The following is a 17,868-nucleotide window of genomic DNA, read 5'->3' as shown; positions in this document are numbered from 1 at the left end:
CCTATAAATGCAACTTATTTCAGATGATAAAACATTCATATGATCTGGGCAGCTTGCATCCGAGTCAAACTTTAAATGCAATAGTCGTAAATGTAGCTAAACTTCGCTTTGTTCATGAGGTGCATGTGAAACCTTTTGATGAAATATAACGAGAAATACACCATCGGGTTACTTGGATTCCCAAGGATCAACTTTTTATCCAGATTGTTTTATTCACAGCGGCTGAACTAAGCCAGTCCCGCGGTATAAAGATCTCACCCTCACCGTAGCGCCCCATTGATCCTCCCCTAAATGATTCCTCTGCTCCTCTCCAAGGGCTTACGGGCTTATTAATGAAAGCGAGGTCGTCGCCAGACAGCGTCGGCGTTATGTATTCCAGCTCACCCGGGGTATTTGCATTATGGATGTATGTGTATTTACTTACCCCAATTAGTCGCTCCATGCGCTAAAGGAGCCATTTTGGATGTTAATTTGAAAACAAACTGCATCAATCATTCACATTTTGGTTTTTGAAGAAAGACTGTAATTAGTCCCAATGAAACTCTTGTGATGGCCTGTTTAAGGTTGAGGTAAAGCTCGGGTCGTCTGTCGGAGTCGGGCGTCTGGTGAATGTGAGGCGGCGCTGCCCTCTATTGGTGGATTATTGTGTTCTGTGGCTGCCTGAAATAGTGAGATTTAGTTTTTTGACTATTCAAATAAAAACTGGGGTTACATGTGAGCTATATAAAAAAATCCAAATGTGATACTGAAAGTCCCTTTCATTGCATCAGATGATAATATCATGGTATTTTGATAATGCCGAATTACTTGCGTGCCATGGTATTCAAAAGAATATCATACTACCATATTGCATGTCCAAAAACACACTATTACCATTGTAACATCTTTTGTTGAGATTGAATTATATTGGTCATATTTTACAGGTCAAAATGCACCTAAATCACAAAATAGCACACAGAATTGTTAACAGCATCTCTGCAGAAATTCATTCTGAGCAGTCAACGGAAATCCTTTGTTGTAAAATTGACTCTAAGTGAGATGCTGCCATCTACTGGTTCAGAGATGAATTACAGCTGCAGATTGTAGACGGGAAAGTAACGCTAAAGAACTTCACTGACCCTCTACTGTATGATTGACTGGAAAGTTTTTCAGAGAACACGCAGTTATTGAAAATGCCTTGGAGAGCATGATCCTTTGAGGAACCCAAGGCATTTTTATTCAAAGAGAGCTTTTTGAAGAGCCATTTGCAATTGAAAGGCTCTACTGGGAGCCAAAGGTTCACTGAAGTGAAGATTCAGAGAGTTAAAAGAGATCTCTCCTGCTCTCTGTGACAGTGTATATATTGATATAAGTATGACAAAATAATGATTCCTTTTTGACTAGGCTCATTTAAAACTACAATGCATTTTTTTCTTATTTCTAAACAGCTGCTGTTGCCTCAGACACTGGCACTTTTTAGTAATGCATCCCACACCACACAGGAGTCAGGAGTCCTTCAGTGCTGTGCATAAAATCCATAATATGTGCAATACTTACTACTTACTAAGAAAGTTTGGTCCTCTATTTTTTGTGGTGTTGTTATAATGCTTACAGCATCAACACTGCCATCTGCTGGTCAGAACACTTGTAGCCCAATGTACAGTAGTTTTACTTATTAGGCTATTTTGATCTGAATTATTATTATTTCGGTTCGGTTATTGTTTTTTTTTCAGTTAAAAATACTGTTTTTCTGAAATTTGATGTTTATTATTATTATTAAAACCAGTGCATTTTTAATTAAAGGCAGTACAACAAATATTATGAGGAATAAACAGCTAAATTATATCAATTCTATAATAATATTTTTTGTTACATTAATGAGAGACTTGTCTTTCATTATAAAACGGGGCGAAAATGAGCTTTTTATCATCCTGAAAATAATGTCAAAATTTTAACATCCTAATAGTAGACTTTTTTTTTCTTGAGGTAAAATGTGAATATGATAAAAATTCTTCAGTGATAGAATGAAAGATAATTTTTTCCCCCAATATCGCCCTCTGCTTGTCATAATAATCTTATATAAAGCAATTTAAGCTGATACAGGTCAGAACATATTAAAACCTTATATCAAACTGGAATAATTTACAATAAATGTATTTTCTTTATTACTGTGATTAGTTTTAGCAAGTAAATTAAATCTCACATGAACGCAAATACATACCCAGAGGAAAAGAGAGCGAGAGTATTAGCTGTAAATCTGTTTAGCTTCCTGTAGATGCAGACGTGCGTCCTCCAGCTGTAATTACTCTTACCCAGCACAGAGCAGTGAAGAGAGATGCTAACAAAACAAAATCCGTTGTGCGGGCCGCTCATGCAGCGAAGACAGTAGTAAATCTGCCCCTGCACAGCGCACGCAGTCTCTCATTGGGCTCTGGCTCTATTATAAGACAGCAGACGAGGCAGGATTCATTCGAGCAGCAGAGGAAGATTTTACACTTCTTCTGCCTCATCACTTCATTCCAGGCGAGTCATCAGTCTCAAACCCGCCATGTTTCACACTCTCTATTTTCAAACCTCTGAAAGAGTGATAGTACTTGTATATGGATGAGGGTGTTTCGGCAAAGACTTTGAGTAGTTATGGCATATACTGTACTAGCCAGTCAATATCTGAGCCGTTGGTGGAGCTAACTAGTATTGATTAAAGTTGTAATTGTGAATGTTGACTGAACAATATTTTTTTTTTCTCGCACTTTTGTTGATGAATTACAGTGATAATGCGTGTTACATAACTTGTTTACGAGTTGACAAGCTTGGATGACCAAATTACATTTCCTGAAAAACATTTTCTGTCCCCAAAAGTCTTTCTGAAAAGTCTCAGAGAGTCCAGGTCGTCAAGTTCTTACCCTCTACTTCAACAGATTCTGCAAAAAGGAAAAGGTGACTCTTCTCTTTGTCTCTAAATGAAGAAAAAAAGCTTTGTGTGGGGCAAACTATAAAACAGCTCCTGATAAGCTAACAAGCCTCATGATTACAGCGCTCACCACATGAGTAATGGCTGCTGTTTGCCTGGTCTTGCATGCATTAACCTTCAGCCCACATCAGCTGTTAATTGATTCAGGCTCTCTGGATCTGTTTCAGCCGCTCTGAGGGAGGGATGCAGCTGATTGATTGGGGGGACAGAGCTGGTGTAACGTGGGCTCCCCGGGGCATATCGGTTGTGATGGCGGGCCCTTTCCTGTCACACACTCCTTAATAACATTTTCCAGACTATTTGGTCACTTTTACAACTTTTAGAATGATGTAATTTCTGATTTTGAAAATGAACTCTAAAATTTGTTTGTTTTCATATTTGCAGATGAAAGAAAATATACACATACTTTATGCATAAACTGTTTACCGTAACAAAGTTTGCAATATGAAATTCTGGCTTTAACTTTGTTGTTGTTATATTACACTTTTTTTTATCAAACCATGTACACCATGTCATCTTAAAGTTAATTTTGCTTTTGTTTTGTTGTTGTTGTTCATACAAATTTCTAAAGAGGATAGAACATTTCATCAGCATTCAGAACATGATTTAACATTTTATATTGATTTAAAATGAAGGATCTGAAGATTGGAATAATGATGCTGAAAATTCAATGTTGCATCACAGGAATAAATTACATTTTAAAATATATTCAAATAGAAAACAGTTGTGCTAAATTATAATAATATTTTACTTGTTCTCATTGTATTTTGAGCAGCCTTTTCTAAGCCTCTTTTGAAATTTTTTATTATATCATACACATTTCTGAAACTTTATCAAACATCAACATTTTGTAGATATAATTCAAATCAAGTACCGTAAGACCTTAAAATATTGGAGAATTCATTAAATCCATTGCTAATACTTACTGATGTTGCTGCTGTTAATTTTTCAACCAGAAATGATGTCACTTCCTGCAGCAAGATTCCATTTGTTAGTTAAAAAATGGAGGATGATTTTGAGAATATAGCAAACACAAATTGATTATCATTACAACAGAAAAATTAAAAGCAAAAATGGCATGGAAAAAATAGAGCAATGACTAAAATAATAATAATTAAAAAAAAAAATAATTTTATATATAAAATTGCATTTTATGTTTGTATGTGTGTATATTTCAATTTTTAAAACCATTGTAATAAAGATCACAGAGTGTAGGTCAATATACTGTACATTTGGTGAAACCTCATATATATTTTTTACAGCTCAGATGATGGATTGTAAAAGGCGGTGCGAGCAGAGGAAGAGATTGAAGGAGGGCGGAGACACTGGATTTCCATTTGCTCCTTGTGTGTGTGTGTGTTGGCAATTGAGCGTCTCTAAATCACAATTGTGTACAAGGTCAACTGAAGAATAACTCGATGGCTTTTGTAGGGAGGCCACAGCCCGCTGCTGTTTCACTTAATGCTTCCAGCCTTACAAGACACATTTTACATCTAAAATAGGTGACATCCAGCCAAAAAACACTGAACAGTTTCACGCTCATAATTCAGTGTATGAATTCATTCACTTCAGATCACCTTGTTTAAAGGGACGACTAATTTCCTTCACTCATACATGCTCATATTATAAATATCTTATTCTCTTTTAATGGTTTATAAAAGGTCATGAAATATTTCTGTATTGTATATATACAGGTGCTGGTCATATAATTAGAATATCATCAACAAGTTGATTTATTTCACTAATTCCATTCAAAAAGTGAAACTTGTATATTATATTCATTCATTACACACAGACTGATATATTTCAAATGTTTATTTCTTTTAATTTTGATTATTAGAGCTTACAGCTCATGAAAGTCAAAAATCAGTATCTCAAAATAGAATATTTACATTTGAGTTTGAATAAATGACCATCCCTACAGTATAAATTCTGGGTATCTCTTGTTCTTTGAAACCACAATAATGGGGAAGACTGCTGACTTGGCAATGATCCAGAAGACGAACATTGACACCCTCCACAAAGAGGGTAAGTCACAGAAGGTCATTACTGAAAGGTGTGGCTGTTTACAGAGTGCTGTATCAAAGCATATTAAATGCAAAGTTGACTGGAAGGAAGAATTTGGGTAGGAAAAGGTGCACAAGCAACAGGGATGACCGCAAGCTTGAGAATACAGTCAAGCAAAGCCGATTCAAACACTCGGGAGAGCTTCACAAGGAGAGAACTGAAGCTGGAGTCAGTGCATCAAGAGTCACCACGCTCAGACGTCTTCAGGAAAAGGGCTACCAAGCCACTTCTGAACCAGAGACAACGTCAGAAGCATCTTAACTGGGCTGTGGAGAAAAAGAACTGGACTGTTGCTCAGTGGTCCAAAGTCCTCTTTTTAGATGAGTAAATTTTACATTTCATTTGGAAATCAAGGTCCCAGAGTCTGAAGGAAGAGTGGAGAAGCACAGAATCCATGTTGCTTGAAGTCCATTGTGAAGTTTCCACAGTCAGTGATGATTTGGGCTGCCATGTCATCTGCTGGTGTTGGTCCACTGTGTTTTCTGAAGTCCACAGTCAACGCAGCCATCTACCAGGAAATTTTAGAGCACTTCATGCTTCCTTCTGTTGACAAGCTTTATGGAGATGCTGATTTCATTTTCCAGCAGGACTTGGCACCTGCCCACACTGCCAAAGGTACCAAAAGCTGGTTCAATGACCATAGTGTTACTGTGCTTGATTGGCCAGCAAACTCGCCTGACCTGAACCCCAGAGAGAATCTATGGGGTATTGTCAAGAGGAAGATGAGAGACACCAGACCCTGACAGAGCAACCTGGGCTCTCATAACACCTGAGCAGTGCCACAGACTGATCGACTCCATGCCACGCCGCATTGCTGCAGTAATTCAGGCAAAAGGAGCCCCAACTAAGTATTGAGTGCTGTACATGCTCATACTTTTCATTTTTATACTTTTCAGTTGGCCAAGATTTCTAAAAATCCTTTCTTTGTATTGGTCTTAAGCAATATTCTAATATTTTGAGATACTGATTTTTGACTTTCATGAGCTGTAAGCTCTAATCATCAAAATTAAAAGAAATAAACATTTGAAATATATCAGTCTGTGTGTAATGAATGAATATAATATACAAGTTTCACTTTTTGAATGGAATTAGTGAAATAAATCAACTTTTTGATGATATTCTAATTATATGACCAGCACCTGTAATTTGTTATGCTGTTATTCTCTGTTGACCATTTTAACAAATGCGTTACGGTTTCTCTTTTCGTCCTCCTCGTAGACAGGTCTGTTCTCAAAGTTGCTGTATTACTTGCAAATGGCATTATAATGGTAATGTGGCATCTATGGTAACAAAGTAGGCCGCAGGGTCCTTGGCTTCCTCATAAAAGTAATTACATGGTAGGAGTAATCATTAAAGTTTCATCAAAGCAGGGCTTCATCAGCCGCTAATGAAAGCTCATTTACTTTTTCCACATATTTTCAAGCTATCAATAAATGAAGAAAGGGCTTAGACCATCATCCAGCACAGTCTAAAGGATCTAAAAGGCATTTGAAGGTGTTGATGTCCATATCCATTCATTTCACTTGATCAAAGGAACAAGCTGAAATTCACCTAAATTGATTTTTATCACACTTCGTCAAGCATATGTAATCATGTGGTTTAGTGTTTATCCAGAAGCACAGACTGTTCCCCTAACATTAGTATATGAGAAGGTTTTTTTTGTTTTTTTTGAAAGACGTATGCAGAATGTTCTCCAGTGGTTAATTAATGATGTTCCCGGAACCAAAGATGAAGATATGAGCAGCACTTTTTCATTTAAATGGTGTCTGTCTGCATATATTTATGTGCATGGAAGACTCAAAGTACTATATGCAAAAGCTCACTAAAACGCACATGTATGTGCTGTTTTGTGATGCTTGTGTGTGAACAGGTGTGTATGGACAGGTGTGTGTGTCTCTGGCAGTGGGCGGTGCTGTTTGATGCCTGTGTGGAGCTTGATAGACACGCTTGAGTTGCACAGATAACTACACGAGAGCATGCTGGGAATACAAAAGACTGTATTATTCTGACCTTAAATCATGTCAAGCATCAATATTTGCAATATTACATTATATACAATATATTATATATATATATTATATAGCGTTCAGAAAATTTGGAGTCAGCAAGATTTTGAAAGAAGTCTCTTATGGTCACAAACGCTGCATTTATTTGATGAAAAACACTGTAAAAACAGTAATATTGTGAAATATTGTTACAATTTAGAGTAACTTTTTCTTTAACTTATTTTTAAATGTGATTTATTTCTTTGATGCAAAGCTGAATTTTCAGCATCAATACTCCATCCTTCAGAAATCATTCTAAATATTCTCAAGAAACATTTCTAATTATTACCAATGTTGAAAACCATTGTGCTGGTTATTAGTTTTGTGCAAACCATTTGAAAAGCTACTTTGAATTTAGAAAGTAAACAGCATTTTTGAAAAAAAAAAAAAAAGAGTCCTTACTGTCACATTTGATCAATTTAATGCATCTTTGCCGAAAAAATGTAAAATAATTTAATGTAATTTAAATAATCTTATTGACCCCAAACTTTTGAAAGTGTATGTTGCTTGTAGTTTTATTTCTTTATTTACTTTACTGATCATATTATATATCAGCATATTAGAACGGTTTCTGAAGAATCATGTGACACTGAAGACTGGAGTAATGAGTGCTAAATTTAAAATTTAAAATATACTAAAATAATACTTTTAAACAGTTGTTTAAAAAAGTAATAATATATCACAATATTCCTGTTTTTACTGTAAATGCAGCCTATGTGAGACTTCTTTGTACCGACCCCAAACTTGACGTTGTTAGAAAATTAAAATTTTGTGACCAAAATCACATTGCAATTCCAAAGTAGGAAGTTCCCAGGAGGACTGTAAAGAGCATTACTGTATGAGCCTCTCTCACATCAGAGAAGCTGTAACTCGCCTGACAAGAGCTGCCTTAATGGAACGTTTGCCACTTGTTAGCTTGAATTGACTTTCTCTCTTATACACACACACTCTCTCTTACTCTCTCTCTCTCGCTCAGTTGCCGTGGCTGCAGGACTCAGCCATCCACTTTTGATTTATCTGCTGTTTTCATATCAACAGAAGCTTCTCCCTGGTGCCTCTGATGAGGAGGCTGTAACAGGGACCGCTGCTGCTCTCCGGAGGAGTAGCAGTGTGTCGATATCTCTCTGACACCTGGCCATGCCGTTCAGCGACAACTCTCGTCTCCTGTGTCCAAATTGGATTTCAGCTGGAGCTAGATCGCGTCTAGAGAGCCGCTCGGCTGGGGTGGTAGTAAATATTCTGGAGTGACTGGGTGGGATGAAAAGATCAATATTGCGCTGCTGAACCTGGGATCTTCTTCTGGCATTAAAGTAGCAACGTGCAGTTTGTAGCGACACCTCTGAAGAGTTCAGGAGCGTTTTGGCTGGAGATACAGCTGGATGTGATGTGATGTGAAGCTGCGTGTGGATCTTTCTCTCTGGAGACGTACTGGAATGAGGGCAGGGCTGGTGTTACCTATCACCCTCCTGCTGCTGGGGGTCTGGACGGCACTCGGGCTTGGCTGGGATGGGGACAAGCCAGGGCGAAAAAAGGGTGGGTGGAGATGGAAAGGGGACAGGTCTCGTAAGTAACCGTCCTGCTCTTAATCACTTCCTTTTCTTCTTCAGCACATAAGGATATCTTGAGTCCTACACACATTTTGGAGCGTTCCTGTGGCCTGTTTTTGCAAGATTTGTCTTTTTGCTTTACCATTCTTGCAGTGCAGTGGTTTTCTTTGGATCTGTTGAATGTCTTCAGTTGATTACCATCATAGGTTTTGTTTAGTGTCTTCTGCTATTGCATCCAAAGTACATTTTAAAATCCCTGAATTAATGTTAGATATCGTTGAATTTTTTAATGGAATTTCCTATGACTTAATTGGACGAAATGACATTGCAAAGGTGCGGATATATTTATTTTAGTGCTGAACCGTTTCGCTCTTTGTATGTTTGTATTTTCATTGGCAGAATACACTATAAAATATTTTTTGAAGTTGCAAATAAAACAAATTATCAGAGTACTTCTTACAAGAAAATACTATTTCAGTCTTTGTACTTCAAAAATGATACTTGCTGTTTTTCGTAATTGTGCAAGTTCAATTTTTGAGTGAAAATTATTTCTTATTATGAAATATTATTACAACTTAAAAGAACTGTTTTCTATTTTAATATATTTTAAAACATAATTTATTCTTGTGATGCAAAGCTGAATTTCAGCATTCAGTATCACATGATCCTTCAGAAATCATTTTAATATCCTGATTTGATCCTCAAGTATTATTTCTTATTAGCAATGTTGAAAACAGCGCTACTTAATATTTTTGTAGAAACTAAAATTATTTTTATATATTTTCAAGGACTTTTAGGACGATTTGGTGAGTATAACATTCAAAAGAGCAGAATTGAATTGAAATAGAAAAGCATTGTAACAATCTAAATGTCTTTTATGTCACTTTTGATCAATTTAATGTGCCTTTGCTGAGTAAAAGTATAAATGTCTTCTTTTACCTCTAAATATTCTGTTTCACAAAAAAGTCATAGTATTTGCTTAAAATGGGTTATGAATGGCAATTCACTCTGACTGTATTCAGCTTTACAAATTAGGTATTACACTCCTCATAATGTTTTATGACAGATCATCAGTACAGAACCAAACAGAGCAGTCTCTTGTCTATATTCTCCTCCTGCTCTTGTGAGTGATCAGTGATGAGCAGCGTGTGAGAACCCAGTAAAAGCATGCACACTTAAGACGTCCATTAGTGATGTTTAGATGCAAGTGCAGGGGATAGAAGGCCTGTACTTATCATCAGAACTCTATCAACTCTTAGGATTGTCAGTAGACTCTTTGTGGTGACATTGATTGACTGCCAAAAAGTGTGTTTAGTGATTGCTGATCTGACTCTCAGCTTCTTCTAGAGATACTCTAGCAGATGGCATTTTAATATTAAAAGTTTAACTTATTGCATGCATGAATTTTCAGTTATTTCAGTGTCTCATTCAACAGCATTACACATATTGGTCCTGTTATGAATTCGTGCGTGGACCAAATGTTCTCTGGTCAGTGTTACTGGCTTGCATACTTGTGTTAGCCGGAGGCTTCATTAATCATGTGCTGGTTACTGTCTGTGTGACTCAATGTGGTTTGAGTTGAGTTTCAGCATTGGGGTTCCATGTGGTTTCACACTTGCGACCATCTGTTTCTTGACCTTTTCTCTCTGTGAACTACGATGGTGTGAAAGCAGAGTCAGGTGCTCATTCATTCACAGGTGCACGCTGGAGATAAGCAGAGGAGTTTTATCGTCAGTTTTACTTAGTTGTACTTGGTTCACTTAGAGAATCATTTGCTGTTTTAACAGAACAGGAGAGTTCAAGGTTTCGTTTAAGATTTTCTTCCTTATGTTGCAAATAACAAGCATCTGTTGGCCAAATTTCAACAAGACAGATGGCACTTTTAAAAAACTTTTTTCAGTATTTATGAACTTTACAAAGTGCACTATTTGTGTCCACTATCCTGCATAAATTTAGATTTGGAAAATGTAAAGCATAAAACAAGATTCTATACAGATATTTTAATATTATGTAACATAATTAGAGATTAAACTTTGTAAAGTGGCACGGGTCATGATAAAATGTTTTTCCCATTCATTTTCTCCATACGGATTTCAACCAGCTCAACTATGAATCACATTTCAAACTTTGAATTAAGTACTTTTAATATATTACTTCATTCAAAGTTTGATACACTAAATGTGTATATTATATATGTGTTTGTGTGTGTTGAATGAGTAGGCAGGCCAACTCGATTAAAACACAAGACTGTCAAAATAAAAGCTTGACATTAACAGAACATGAAAACATGAAATTGAGACCTAGCACCCTCAGTGGTCACTGAGGAATGTTCATCACTGTTACAACCCTTCAAAAAAGATCTTACAGTACAGTGGCAGAAAAATTACTAATAACTTATTACTAATAATAACTGAAAATGAAATGCAGTATGATATCACAGAAGAAAACATCATATGTGTGAAATTTATCAGGCCCATTTTCATTTTGATTTACCACAGTGTTGTTTTCTACTTTATAAGCCGACTCTCTTTTACTAATGGCTACACTACAGCAGAGAGCTTTCGAAAATAAAATGAGCATCCTTCCATTACCTATCAGCGTTCAGGAAGTGGTATCTGATGTGCGGTCTAATGATGCTCGCTCATAAAACGTCCATTTAGTCGCACATGCTCTATGCTGCAATTACATGCATGAGCACAGCTCACCTTTAAAAGCAATAACGTCAGCCGTGCTCAGCAGCTGGGCAGGTCACTGTCATAACCTGTAAGTAAACTCAAAAGCATTGTTAACCAGATGAACACAAACAAACACAATTCTGGTTTGTGTTTTATACGAGGACAAACAGAAAGCGAAAAGAGGACGAGGTGCTTTGGGAAAGTTGAGTGGACATGATAAATAAAACAAACATGCTGTCAGTTCTTGTTGACACAACAGAGTGAATATTTGGTCCTTCTGCTAGAGTGTTCTGTCTAAAGTGAGGTGGATTTTATTTCCCTCGGTGGCTGTTGTATAAATGTGTCATTTCAGTTATGCTGAAGAACAACATTAACTCACTGAATGAAGAAACGAACACGATTATGCTTGTGAAAGCTCAGGGAATGTGTTTGCTACAGAGAGTGAAGATAAAGGCAGATGCTGTCATTAAATTTTTTTCTGTATGTCAATTTGACTGGCTCTCAAGGTTGCCTATATAATGTCTTGCATTACCAAGTCCTTCAAGCCGCTAATGTATCTAAATGTGTACAGTATGAAAGCAGACACTTTTTTTTTTTTACACTTTCACTTCTACCTGCATACTCGTGAAATCAACTTGAAATACATTTTTCAGAGAAGTCCATGTTCTTATTCACTATAGAGCTATAGTGTGATGGGTAACGTGTGCTAATGACATATTTGAGCTGTTTGGTTCACAAGATCAGAGTTTTCACACATAGTCAGAATTGTTGGTACCCTAGGTAAATAGGTAAAGAAGGCTGTGAAAATAAATGTACATTAATTTTACACAAATAAATGTTTTTTTTTTTTTTTTTCTCAAATCCGTGTTAAACATGTTGAGCAATAAACACAATTACTGGTACCCCTAGAAATTCTTATGATTAAAATATATCTGAAATATATTCCCATTCATATTCACAATTTTGAGCACACCAGCGTGATTATGAACATGAAATTATCCAGCCATGGCTACCTGTTTCACAGAACTATAAATAGGAGGGAAAACAAAGGCCAAATTCCAAATGAATCACCCATCACAATGAGAAAAACCAAATAATATATTTCTGATGTGCAGCAAAAGATAATTGAGCTTCACAAATTAGAAAGTGGCTTTAAGAAAAGAGCTAGAGCAGTGGAAATTCCCATTTCCACCATCAGGGCAATAATTAAGAAGTTCCGATCAACAGAAAATGTTATGAATCTGCCTGAAAGAGGACATGTGTCTATATCGTCATAATGCACTGTGAGAAGGAGAGTTTGAGTGGCCATTCTGGCCAAAGACTCTTCAAGGATCACAGCTGGAGAATTGCAGAAAAAGGTTGAGTTTCAGGGTCAGAAAACCTTAAAAAAAAAATTATCTAACAACACCTATATCACCACATGTTGTTTGGGAGGGTTTCAAGGAAAAAATCAAGAAAAGAAAACCTAAAAACAATCTCTAGCATTTTCAGTTGTCAGACACGACTGGAACTTCAAATGGGACTGGCTTCTATGGTCAGATGAAAATAAAAAATTAGCTTTTTAGCAGCAAACACTCAAGATTAGGCATGGGACGATAACCAGTTTCAAGGTATACCGCGGTTTGGAAAATTCACGGTTTCAAAACCACAAAAATTTTCCGTTATACCGTTCCTGCGGTATGCGCAGTTTTTTTTACGTGTCGTCAAAGACAGAAAGTGCAGGACTCCCTCAGTTGTGAGCAGTCAAGAGCGTAACGAGTCACACGACGACTCCCCCTCCGGATAGCTGTCAGTGTGAGTAACCTGTGTGTAGGATGATGGCCGAATGAGGTGAATCCCTGGAACTTTTTCCCCCGTCGAAAAAGGCGAAGTCTGCCGTATGGGAATTTCTCGGGTAACGTAGACCAATCATGTTCTGTACACTACGATGTTCCGTACAGATGACATTTTGGCGCCGATCACTAAATAAATACTTCCAGGTTGTACACAAACGATATATCTGTGTCGTCTTCATTTCTCCCACTTTCACCCTCAATCAAGACAGAGACCTATTCGTCGGTTGTTTCAGTGTTGAAATAAACACTATTTGGCTTGCTACCGAGGCAGATAACATACCTAATTAACTAGCTAACGTCAACTAGTTTCCTCCCTCACGTTACTTCACAGAGCGGGGAATATCCGACTAAAGTACTACGTTTCTGCGATTTAGTGCAATAAATTTCGCTGGTATCACGTCTATAATTTTAAGCTTCCTGCCATCTGTTCAAAATCACGTCATTTAAAAAAGAAATAAACTGCTGGCTCAGGTGTCTTTGCCACTGTTTGAGTATTATATGGAGAGAGACCGTGTGTGTGTGTCTGTGTGTGTGTGAGTGTGTGTGTGTGTGTGTGTGTGTGAGACACAATCGCGCACTCTCCTTATGTGTATGTGCACACATCTTTGTACCTCACGTACATACGCTCATAACTTGGACTGAAAGATGAATGTGTAGAAAGTGAGCATATCTCCAAAAACCTTGTTGAGCTGCAGGTTTAATGACTGTATTCATTTTATTTTTTACAGAAATTGTTTTGATTTATGTTTTTGATTATTGAGCTGTAGGTTTAGGTTAAGTGACTGCATTTTTAATTTTTTTTTCATTTAGAAGGATTCTTTTTTTTTTTTTTACAGAAAATAATTTATGTTCTGATTACTGTTGAGCTGCAGGTTTAGGCTCACTTAAGTGACTGCACGTAATTTAATTAACAAGAATTCAATTATTTATATGAATTATTTAGCCTGACATGTTTACCATTCCAAAATGTTCTATATGTTTCTTAAAAATAAAATGTATTGTGTTCAGTGGAAAAAATGTTGTTGTTTTTTACCCAGACAGATATTTTTATCTAAGGTTATCATACCGTCAGAATCTCATACCGGCCCATGCCTACTCAAGATGGGTTTGGTGAACACAGGGATAAAAAGTACCCCATGTGTACTATAAAATATACTGCTGTATTTTTAATGTTGTGGGCCTATATTTCTGCTGGAGGTCCTGGACATCTTGTTTAGACACATGGCATCACTAATTCTATCAAATACCAACAGATAAAAAATCAAAAAGTGACTGCCTCTGTTAGAAATTTTATAATGGGCCATGTTTGGATCTTCCAACCTTACAATAATCCAAAAACAAACCTTAAAAACAACACAAAAATGGGTCACTGGGCACAAAACCAAGCTTCTGGTATTTTCAGTTCGCTGACCTGCACCCTATAGAAAATGAGTGGGGTGAACTGAAGAGGAGAAGCACCGTCATGGAGCTGGCAAATCTGAAGGATCTGGAGTGATTCTGTATGAAGGAATGGTCTCTGATCTCTTGTCAGGTGTTCTCTAACCTCATCAGGCATTATAGGAGAAAACTCCTATACTATTTTGGCAAATGGGGGTTTCAAAAAGTATTGAATAAAAGGGTACCTGTAGCAGATCAGCTCAAAAGGGAAATGTATATAAATAATTACAATTAATTATAATTAATTACAATTATTTATATCGTCTGACAGTAATAATTGTAGCAGAATTAAATTACCATCAACTGATCTGTTCGTCCAGCAAACATTCAGTGTAAGTTCATATCAACTCTAAGAAAGGATATTTCCGTGGCCACAGAAAATACTTTCCTATTAATGCATTAGAGCATGTAGCAAGGTGCAAGGCAGAACCAGAAACTCATGTAATTTGTGCACACAACTTTTATTAACTAAACGCTAACACACATAACTAATCTAAACAAACAAATGAATAAACATACATTCACGCGTACATACAAAGGGGGAGCTAAAGTGGATGAATGAAGCCATTAGAGAAACCAGAGAATGCAGTTATGGAAAGAGTCAGTTAACCACCTGAGTAAAACCATCAGCGCCATTTATAACGGGGTCTATAACTTATACTAAACCTCTGTTTCGTTTAGTTAAAAGTACGATACTTGCATTGCCTTGGTCGTTGACCGCGTGTCCGGATGCAGTCTCGGATGAAAGTTCTGATGGTTTGTAGGTTTGGTGGTGTTGGAGTTCTTCAAGTTCTTCCGGGTTTGAAGGGTGATGAACTCCAAAAGATGTTATTCTGGCTCGGTGGTAATTGGGAGTTTCTTCCCAGGTAGAAAGTGAAAAAGAGCTAAGAAAGAGATCTGCTGAGATCCGAGGATCCTTGGTTGAATGGAAAGTCAAGGCCGCAAAAAACTTAAGGGTCGCTGAGGAGCACACATCCTTCTCATCCTCAGGATCTAACAGAACCGCAGACTGGGGGGCCTCACTGATGTGAGAGCTTTATCTGCTATAGAGGTCACACCTCTGGGGAATCAAAGAGCCAATGGTGACTTGAACTTTTGGAGGGAAAGTTTATGACTCTTTTTCTCCAAGCATGGTAATTTGCATATGAACTGGATTGGAAGTTGATATACAAACTATTAAAGATTCTTAGAACACTAATATGTTGCATAGGTATCAACATATAATATACACTCTCAATTAGATCATCCGAAGACGAATTGATAGAGACCAAACATGGTATAAGTGAGGTAATATTAACTAGTGATCTATCCGAAGCATGCATAAAACAGCATACAATACACAAGAACACATACAAGACCAGTAATAATATACACAATGACCTGAAGGATATGTGTGTTCATTCACAGAAAGGTTTTTCTATGAATTAATTAGAGAAGAGTCCATTTTCCTAAGGGGAAATGAAGTGAGTGTTGCTCTGCCCGCATTCCTTTGAGCAATAAAACTAGTGTTATCAGATTGGTTGCCATGGGACCGGGGGCCTGGAGTCATTCACAGACATACTGGCACCCAGTATGTGTATTGGGTGAGGGGTCTGTGACTATTTGTTAATCTAATAACTAATTGATTTGTTAAATCTAATGAAAAATTGTGTGTATGATTGGTCCAAATGCTACAATTGTGTCCAATGTGTATTAGAGAAAAAACATTTATTTCATAGTGATATTTTCCCCCATTTTAAATTCTTATTCTCCAATGAAAGGTTAGATTTTTGTGAATTGTTTTAAATAACAGATCAAAAGGATTAACAATGCAGATTTATTTCCACAGCCTTCTTTGATCATATTTACCAAGGGTACCAACAATTCTGACCACGTGTGTATATGTTGTCACATCTTGGCTCTAATTTTCTGTGTGTCTCTATGTTGTAGAATAAAGGCAAAGAAAGCATATTATTGTAGTTTGAAAAGTACACTGCCACTCAAATGTTTGGAGTCAGTGTTTAGAAATGATATATTAAATTGACTGAAAGTGACAAAGACATACAGTGGGGAAAAAAATTATTTGATCCCCTGCTGATTTTGTACGTTTGCCCACTGACAAAGAAATTATTAGTCTATAATTTTAATGGTAGGTTTATTTGAACAGTGAGAGACAGAATAACAACAAAATAAATCCATAAAAACGCATTTAAAAAAAGTTCTGAATTGATTTGCATTTTAATGAGTCTAAGTATTTGATCTCTTTGCAAAACATGACTTAGTACTTGGTGGCAAAACCCTTGTTGGCAATCACAGAGGTCAGACGTTTCTTGTAGTTGGCCACCAGGTTTGCACACATCTCAGGAGGGATTTTGTCCCACTCCTCTTTGCAGATCCTCTCCAATTCATTAAGGTTTCGAGGCTGACATTTGGCAACTCGAACCTTCAGCTCCATCCACAGATTTTCTATGGGATTAAGGTCTGGAGACTGGCTCTAGGCCACTCCAGGACCTTAATGTGCTTCTTCTTGAGCCACTCCTTTGTTGCCTTGGCCGTGTGTTTTGGGAGATTGACAGTTATTTCGTGTTTCTTCCATTTGCGAATAATCGCACCAACTGTTGTCACGTTCTCACCAAGCTGCTTGGCGATGGTCTTGTAGCCCATTCCAGCCTTGTGTAGGTCTACAATCTTGTCCCTGACATCCTTGGACAGCTCTTTGGTCTTGGCCATGGTGGAGAGTTTGGAATCTGATCAGGGGCGGTTTCTCCATTAGGGCGATCGGGCGACGCACCACCAAAGCGCGAAAGGGAGTGATTTTTTTCTTTCACATTCAATCACAGTGTTACGCTAGCTATCACTCTTCTGTACTGTTTATTCTGCCTCTGGAAATATAGTCCAATCAGCGTCAAGTCACGTTCTGTGTAGTACCGCCCTTTGGGTGATTTTTGTCATACTGCAATGCAATCTCTATGGGTTCCGAGAGGGCTAGCACTAACGTTCTTTCGTCATTATGTGTAACCTTAACTTGTGTAGCAAATGTAGTCGGAACAAAAATACCTCTAATAATAAGAAATATGAAGTCAGGACTAGTCTGTATAGGCTTACCAGTGAAGTTTTGATGGATGACGATTGTAATGGAGGTAAAGATGATTCCAGTCAGTGACATACATGAATCGTAACTTACATTATTAGACGTGCGCGAGTTCGTTATTATTAGTATGCAAATAAACAAACCGTGTATGTGCGCTCTCTGATTTCATACTCAGATTTCAGTATGATCGCATGTCTGGAAAGTGTTTTATAATGGACACTCGCTGAAGAAGCGTGTTTTTA

General features: G+C 37.2%; 1 protein-coding gene across 7 annotated transcripts in view; it reads left to right on the top strand.

Moving 5' to 3' along the window:
* Positions 1-17,868, top strand: part of robo1 (roundabout, axon guidance receptor, homolog 1 (Drosophila)) — a 291,617-nt gene that overhangs the window by 72,025 nt on the left and 201,724 nt on the right. Inside the window, exon 1 of one of the 7 annotated variants that reach the window (XM_058799340.1) lies at positions 8,579-8,595. The exons of the other annotated variants lie outside the window; for them this stretch is intronic. The gene's annotated coding sequence lies outside the window, so the exon portion shown is untranslated. Of the gene's footprint in view, positions 1-8,578; positions 8,596-17,868 lie in introns of those variants that run through there. 7 annotated transcript variants of the gene reach the window in all.

The sequence above is a fragment of the Onychostoma macrolepis genome, chromosome 15 (assembly GCF_012432095.1).
Source record: "Onychostoma macrolepis isolate SWU-2019 chromosome 15, ASM1243209v1, whole genome shotgun sequence".
In the NCBI taxonomy this organism is placed as follows: Eukaryota; Metazoa; Chordata; class Actinopteri; order Cypriniformes; family Cyprinidae; genus Onychostoma; species Onychostoma macrolepis.
This window is presented reverse-complemented; position numbering and strand designations above follow the sequence as displayed.